This window comes from Corvus cornix, chromosome 4A, assembly GCF_000738735.6.
Source record: "Corvus cornix cornix isolate S_Up_H32 chromosome 4A, ASM73873v5, whole genome shotgun sequence".
Taxonomy (NCBI): domain Eukaryota; kingdom Metazoa; phylum Chordata; class Aves; order Passeriformes; family Corvidae; genus Corvus; species Corvus cornix.
Window position 1 is genome coordinate 13585157 of NC_047058.1, and position 8421 is coordinate 13593577.

At 37.9% G+C, this 8421-nt stretch overlaps 1 long non-coding RNA gene across 1 annotated transcript; it reads left to right on the forward strand.

The window, feature by feature from the left end:
* The first annotated feature begins 2457 nt into the window (after positions 1-2457).
* Positions 2458-7070, forward strand: LOC109145129. Its single transcript, XR_002046379.2, has 3 exons — positions 2458-2581; positions 3064-3149; positions 6823-7070. It is a non-coding gene; the product is annotated as an uncharacterized LOC109145129 (long non-coding RNA).
* The last annotated feature ends 1351 nt before the right edge of the window (positions 7071-8421 follow it).

The following is an 8421-nucleotide window of genomic DNA, read 5'->3' on the forward strand; positions in this document are numbered from 1 at the left end:
ATTGTCTGGGTTTTGCGCATAATGACTGAGGCTGACCAATACAAGGCAGTGCCCTAGAAGAATAGGCTTAGCCATTTAAGATCGTGCTGCCAGATAGATCACACAGCTGGCTTTAAGCAGATGAGGAGAAAATTCTGGTTACAGCATGGCACCATCTAATGGCTTCGGCTTTAACTGCAAGAACTCAAACAGCTTTAAGTGCTGGCCATACAAATTGCCCTTCTACCATTACTTTGCTCACCCATCTCACTATGTAGCACAGCTACATGGAAGGATAAAAAAAAGAGGAAATAATGTATGTTTAAAATATAAATCTGGGCTGACAACTTACAGGGTAGCACCAACTGCAACCTATTTTCAAACCATGACTGAACACTTCAGTTCCAAGAGAAGTATTTTAACACAAAATGTAGGTATACAAACAGCACAGTGTTGTCTAGACACAGAAATAATAAAGTACTGTATTTTCATTGAATCATAAAATGGTTTGGGTTGGAAGGGACCTCAAAGATCATCTAGTTCCAACCCCACTTCCATGGGCAGGGACACCTCCCACTAGACCGGGTTGCTCAAAGCTCCATCCAGCCTGGCCTTGAACATTTTCAGGGATGGGGCATCCACAACTTCTTGGGGCAGCCTCTGCCAGGGCCTCACCATCTTCACAAGCAAGAATTTTTTCTTAGCATCTAATCTAAAGCTACTGTCTGTTAGTTTGAAGCCATTCCCCCATGTCCTGACACTCCATGCCCTTCTACAAAGCCCCTCTCCATCTTTTTGGTGGGCTCCCTTCAGGCACTGCAAGGCCACAATTCAGTCATCCCAAAGCCTTCTCTTCTTCAGGCTGAATGGTCTCAATTCTCTCGGCCTTTCCTCACAGCAGAGATGCTCCATACCTCTATCACCTTGGTGACCTCCTCTGGACTTGCATCAACACGTCAATGTCCTTTCTGTGCTGGGGACCCCCATATTTCTAACTTACTTTTGGATAATTTCTGCTAAGAAAAGGTATGCCTAGATTTTACATTATTTTGCACGGTGGAACTTCACATTACTTTACAATTATGCTAAGAAACACAGAACTTTGTAAAATACTGTGACAACTTTTTGGATTTGTTTGTCAGAAAGTTCAAGGTAAGAGGTAATCAGGACACTTGGGTTGCATTCCTATCTGCTGGTGACTTACTGTATTATACTGAGCAGATCAGTCTGGCTGCATGAAAATAGCTTTTGTTTCAAGTATGGAAATGCTAATATTAAAATTCCTTGTAAGCATGCCAATGATTTAATAATCTTTTAAGTATATCAAGAACTAAAAACATGCATTGTCATGAGAAAACAATATTGTTATATAAATTTCCTTGCAGGAAATGCAATGGCCAGTATTGATGCTCAGAATAGCCACAGCATAGGCAGAAATCTTCATTTGAATATAAGTGTTGTTTAAGACCACGACTGACATTTAGATGTTAATAAAAACCAAGTGGTTTTCACTTAAAAGTGAAAGGCTGCATAACTTTACAATTCCATCAATTCCATTCAACACCATTAAAATGTAGTTTAAATCTAAGAAAAGGGTGATTGAACACAGGAACAGGTTCCCTGGAGAGGCTGTGTGGTCTCTGCTCTTGGAGGTACTGAAAAGCCAACACACCTCAGCCCTGGACATCCTGCTGTAGCTGCCCTTGCTCTGAGCAGGGTGGGACTGGTTGTTCTCCAGAGGCGCCTGCCCACTTTGGCCATCCTGTGGGTCTGTGATTTTCTAAAATTTCTGTTGCTGCTTTAGAAATAAAACCCAAAACCTCAACACAGAATTAAATTGTGTTCATCTCCAAATCTTGTGATTATTTTCCAGATCTTCTAAGATTTAGAAAAGTTCCCTCTCGTATAAATATTTAGGATAATATCTCAGGCTAGCCAGGGAGCGAATTACTGGAAAGATTTAATACTGGATCTGGAAGTAACTCAATGGCTCCAGAGACAAACTAAACATAATGAAAATATTTCAAGTCACTGAGGTGGAATTCAGTCACAGCTGGTATATTTCATAAAATATAGATTTTTTTCATTTAAGAAATAACCCTATGAATAAACCAGCAAAAATTTAAAGGCAGATCTATAAAGTAATTCAACTGTTCTCACATATTGAAAATATATTTACAGAAATTCTAAGAACTGAAATAACAATTTTTGAAAAGAGTGAATAGAAGTACAAAATCTAGTGATAGAGAAATAGAGTAAACACACATACCCCAAACTTCCTCTCTTTTATCCTTTAGAGAGACACAGTCAGAAGATCTCCTTGCTACCCTTTCCTCCGGACAGACTTTCACATGTTCCACGTATGTCCAGCTAACCAGTTGCTTCTGTGACTACTGCTGCCTTGGAGCCTGCTCCTATCACTACTGCAAAAGCATTTGCTGGCTCAGCTATAATTTGGTTGTCCCCTTTTACGGTTACAGTGTGAAACTTTGGAAGTGCAGCTGAGTCTGACTCATGTTCCAGGCAGCAGGATGCGTATGGGTACACACACTTTGGCGAAGCCTAAAGCACCATGACAGTGCACTTCTACGAGACCCCTCAGGTAAAACTGGATCCCAAATACAGCTTTGAGGTCTGTGCTTCAGGGATGCACTAACACACTTGTCCAGCTCACAGCAAACTGAGATATGAGTAGGGCACTGCTGCTTCCAATGCTTTGAGCAGTTAAAATCACGGTCACTTGGACAGGAGTGCAGTGCATGCCACAACCTGCACAGATAAAAGAGTCTAGCAGAGGAGATAGTCTGAAGTATACTGTCATTAATTTTAAGAGTAGATACGTTATTCAAATATATCAAATTTTTTAAAAGCAAAAGTAAGAATTTATTTAGTGTACTAGAAGCACCTGCCTGTGGAAAAAACCCAAACATAAAATAATTAAATACTCAGTCACAGAATCATATGTTATAACTTTGCATTTATATATTTAGAGTTCTGTTCCAACTACAGATTCTTGCAATTGGAATACAAAAGCCCTCTGGCAAAATTTAAATATAAAAATGTAGACATAGTTCTTGTTTACAGGGAGAGTTGTAAAAGCAAGAAAGAGAAACAACAGCCTGAGGCATTGACAACAAGTTCTTTCCAGCTGGAAACGCCATGCACATAAGGTAAGCTGCTTTACAAGGTAAGCAGAGGAATACATTTACCACTGGCTGTACAAACACACAACAAAAGATCACCATAGGATATACACGGGGAAATAAGTACTAAGAGTAAGTGCATAAATGTCTAAGTGCATTTTTCGTATAAGGGGAAATCAGAGCATTTGGCAATGGCCAGCATTAAAACTAGGGAAAAAGATTCACCATCTTCCTGCACTGAGGAGAAAACAGAATGCGGATACAGACCCAGTGAACTGCCTCCTGTTCAGTAGAAATACTTGTAGAGTTGTATCCCTTATGCTGACTTTAAAATGTGACTTCAGTGAAAATTCTTCTTCTTCCTTTAATACATCATTCAAACTCGGTAGCAAAGAACAGACCCTTCAACAAATAGCACACTTTCCTTTCTGCATAACTTAGGCTCATCTGGCTGGACAGTCTTCATCCAGGGGTTGAAAAATCTGTTTTTGTAAATATTCTGCACTCCACTCTCAGTTAGAATCTCTGCTTTTCCCAGTTCTCTAAAGTCATGTCACATCCTATTGAAGTGTTAAGTAGAAAGACAGAAAAATGCAAATTGCGGTTCACATTGAAAGGAAATGACAGTTTAGAGGGTTTGTGTAGCACAATTCAGAAACTCTACACTATTTTACTGCTTGCATGTCTATCCTCTGCTACTGACTGCTCCAAGTAACTACAGTGCCACACACTCCTTCTCAGAAAACAACTCAGCATTATTTGTTACTTGAACTTTTTTTTCTTAGCAGAATACTTCCACAAATTTCCTCCCAACTAGTTCCTCTAAGAAAGAAAATCTATTTCTCTTTTAATGTCTGCCCCTTTATATTTTATACATACAAATATCACATTATATTCTGTGGTTTTAAAAGTAATCATTTGGCTACTTCAACAAGGAAAAATACTATTTTCTCCTTTGTATAAAAAGATGCCTTTCTAAAGAATGCCCCCGCAGATCCAATAAAGCTTCTAGAACAGACAACACATCATATCTACCCAGCAAGAACAAGAGCCTCTCAGCAGCCACTATCTGTTGTTTCTCCTCTTGCTGTATTTGGCATGACAGTAACCCCTCTGCTGACACTATTTGCTTTCCCTAAACTGCTGTCTGTATTACCAGAACTGGTTTCCTTTTTTTCTGTATGTGCTCCCTCCCCACAGAGCTCTCCAGATCACCACCTTCTACCTGGTCTCATGAAAATGATGTTATATAAGTAATTCTGTCCTCTGCATTCAGTATATTCTCCAGTTTATATTTGCCTATGCTGTCTATCAGGCAGACCAAATATCTTGTAATAAAAAATTTAACTCAAAGTACTTTATATGATTCTCTGTATTTTCTTGCTGTGATGATTTACCCTGGAACTGCCAAACTAAAGATTGGTTCAGACTATGCACTCACTACTGACCAAACACTTTTTTTCTGAATTTTCTTTCTAGGAAACAAAGGTTCAGAATAGCATTGAGGGTCTGACACTATACTGCAACAAACATGACTGCATCAGTTGGCATCAAATGGAGATGAAGGGTTTGAAATTGATGCTGAACTGGAAATATTATACACCAGCTTTAAGTTATATCAGTCAGTCAAGTAATAACTTTCAGTTATTAATGTCTTTACAGCAGAACTGTGTTTCAGTTCAAGTGCCAAACTCCTCCCTTTTTGTTCCAGCTGGATGGCCTGGCAGGGCACTAAGCAGACATTGTCAGTGGCAGCACAGCCATGCTGTACAATGAGCTTCACAGCACAAGCACTATTTCTTCAGTCTTTCTATTTTGACTTACACTGGGCTAATTTAGGCGGATTTACCATCAATTAAATATGACAATGAATACAGCAAAGTCAAACAAAGTTCAATTTCCTACAAATACAATATAAAATAAGGCACTGAGTGTATTCACTGCTTACCAACTTCAGGTTCTTAAGATTCATTCCCAGTGTCTATTTTTCAGGCAGTTGAAATAACATTCAAGGAAGTGATCAGATGTAATGAAATGGTTTCAGAGTAGTTTTACATTGTATATCTAGAAAGAATGTACAAAGTTTTGTCTTAAAGTCTCACTAATGAAACAAAAACCTTGGGAGAAGGATTGTCATATATTTGTAAATAAACAATCTGCCACTCTAAGCTGAAAAAAGGCATTTTACAAGAGGAAGGGAAAGGAGTATCAATGCTGAGAAGACCATACTTCTAGACCTTTTTTCACTAGTGTCCCATGGCATACAAGATACTCTTAACCAGTGACTATATTTTAGTTAATTTCTGCAGTGCTTAGCAGAATTCTCAAGACAGTGGAATAATCAGCACACAGAGGGGTGAGCAGTCCAGAGCCTCCCTGACGGAGCTCCCTCACCCTGCATTTTAATCACTCGGGAATGTATGAAGAAGAGGTAATACTGTATGTAACACATTTATAAAATAACTTGGATACATTACAATGGTGTCTGCTTAAGATGATTCCACGCTTCTTTACCTCTAAATCTCCCCACTAACTCTATTCTGGTATTATCAGCAAAGCTGAAAGGGGCATATAAAGCAGGGGAGAGAAGCATAAAAAAGGCCATACCATTAACTCAGATATAATGAACAGTCACTTATGGCACTTTAAACCGTTCTTAAAATTCATGGAAACTTTGGTTATGTGAAGTTTCACTCCTACACAGTCTTCTCTGAATTATTCTTCAGTGGGATTTCTTCTGTGATCAGCAGCTCTAATAATCAGGCACTACAGATGGGTTCTGCTCTGCTGGTGCTGGGGTGGTCATAGTGATGCCTGACAGACTGTGCAGATGAGAGGATGTGTGTAATACTGGAAAGGGGTAGGAGATTATTAGTCTGTTTTCCATAGCCTTTCTGTCCTTTTGCTCCCAATGGGATGATTTTGCAGTGGCATAATACAGGGTTTGTACACCCCATTATATGAGTCTGGAAGGAGCTCATGGGCTGTTGGGTACCTAATCAGCCTCTCCCAGAGGCAAACAAGAGACTTCAAAGGAGAAACAAAAAAAGGAAGAGCCCTGCCTAATTAGTGCTCAGCTAACAGAAGCAGACTTGGGGGAAGACACAAGGAGAACTGGTCCCTGTCCGAGTCCCATGGTAGAGAGAAAGGCTTGACAAAAGCTTTGTGGCTTCTTGGCTGACAATGCTCAACTTCAGCTTCCCTGAGCCATGGCAGCACAGACGCTTCCATGAATCGGGGGTTCAGAGAGAAGAACAAAGAATCTGCTGTCAAAACAGCCTAGAAACAAACAACAATGGTACACTTCTGTATGTCCAGGTCTAATTTTACATACACCAAAAGAAATAGAGGTTGCCCTATCTTAAGCAGAGGGTTACATCCATTCAGTCCTTTGGGTGTCCCAGGGCTGTGTGGAGCAGCAGAATGAAGTTGGCAAAGGGCTTTTAAACATTAACTTTGTAAACTTTTGTGCCTTTTATTATAAAAGACATGAAAAGATTTATTTTTGTCATAACAGGTGTTTTTAGGTCTTTTCCTTTCTTACTTTTTTCCTAAGAAATGTCAGAAACGAAATCTTGGTGACTTGCCCATGAGAGTGTAACTGAGAAGAGGACAATGATCTAAGACAAATATATGTTCATAAGGAGCTCATAAATAAATACTTAATAAAGGAACAAATGTATCCTAATTTCTCTTACAGACTTCCTACTTCCCAGAATTGTGAACCACATTGATACCTCATCTGGCTCTTCGCAGGTTAGCAACATATTATTAAAAAAAAAAATCATAAAATATAGGAAAAATTAAAAAGATAACCAAGATAAATTTTAATGGCTTTTTATACCTGTGCCTTAACTGTCTTTAGCAGAAAGGGATTATGAGAAAATATCGTTCCAGAAGAATTTTTTTATAAACAATTTCACAATCAAACCAGCTAGATATTTACTGCTTAAATGTTTTATGAATGCATGTGTATACATGAATATATTTTAAAAAAAATTATTTTGTCCTTTTCTTTGGTATGATTAATTTTATTTTTAAATGTTCTTTCTCAATTTAGTTTTTCTCTCATCTTGGATCAAAGTTGGGATAACTAAGTACACAGATATTAACAGAATATACCATTTGAGTATAGAGAGCTCCAACATGAATATTTTCTCTTAGAAACCTTTTAATTTCTTGCTTGCATCTTGCTGTGTTGGAAACAAAGTAGATTGATTTCTCATAATTCCCAGGAGAATTTATGGCATTGACAGCTGAGGAAAGGGACACAGAAGCTTTGGAGACATTAAAATAACAGAGACAAGAGCTTAAAAACAGGATCTATACAAACTGCTTCACATCCTGTATTATGAAACCTACTCACGTCTAGAGGATACCACTTTGTTTTCAAAGACCAAATGAAGTGCACAGTCAGATTTATTATATGCTTCAATAAAAGAGAGATATGTTCTCTGAATAAGGAATCCATGCTCTAATGCACAGCAAAACCAATGTACAATTTTCCTATTTCACATTCTTCGTACTGAGTATCATAGAAGTGCACAAGCATTTCCATGTAGGTTAATTCATAGATGGGGAAATAAAACTCCTGTTAATAACAGAAATCTGTAAAAGCTCAAGTCCTTAGGACGGAGGTTTTAAAAGCAAGCAGAATTAAGAGTGGCTGTTCACAACAAGGTAACTGAGGGAAAAAATATTAAGGATGGATGAACTCTGGTGACAGTGTCTGTTTATTCTTTATCTTAAGACTAATCAAGAGGGCATAATCAAAATACTAAAAAAAAAAAGAAAAGAAAAGAAAAGAAAATTATCTCTTAAAATGGAGAGATTAACTGGTAACTCTCTTAATGTTTACTGTAAGCTCTTGATAATCAAGGACCTTCTGTAAAAATACCCAACATGTGGGTTTTAAAACACAATGAATAAAACCTAATTTAGAAACACTTGATTTCTGTGTTAAAAAAACCCAGAAAGCAGAAAACCCTCATGATCTAAAGAGGCCAAAGGAAAGACAGCATGAGGGAAATACTGCTAAAACTGAATAAATTATCATCTTTTCATTTAATGCAGATCCAAGTTCAGCATGAAGATTGCCATTAAAATATTGCCTAAAAGTAAGGGGAAAAGGCAACTATATTAGCTTCAGCTGCTTCAAAAGATGGGGTATCTCTATCATTAAGATATTAACCAGTATCTATTTAGTATTAACTTTTCACCTTAATCATTGCTTATATAAAATATGTATCAGAGTAAAAGTAGTGATGAAATAAAAAATAAAGATGTTCATTTCACATAT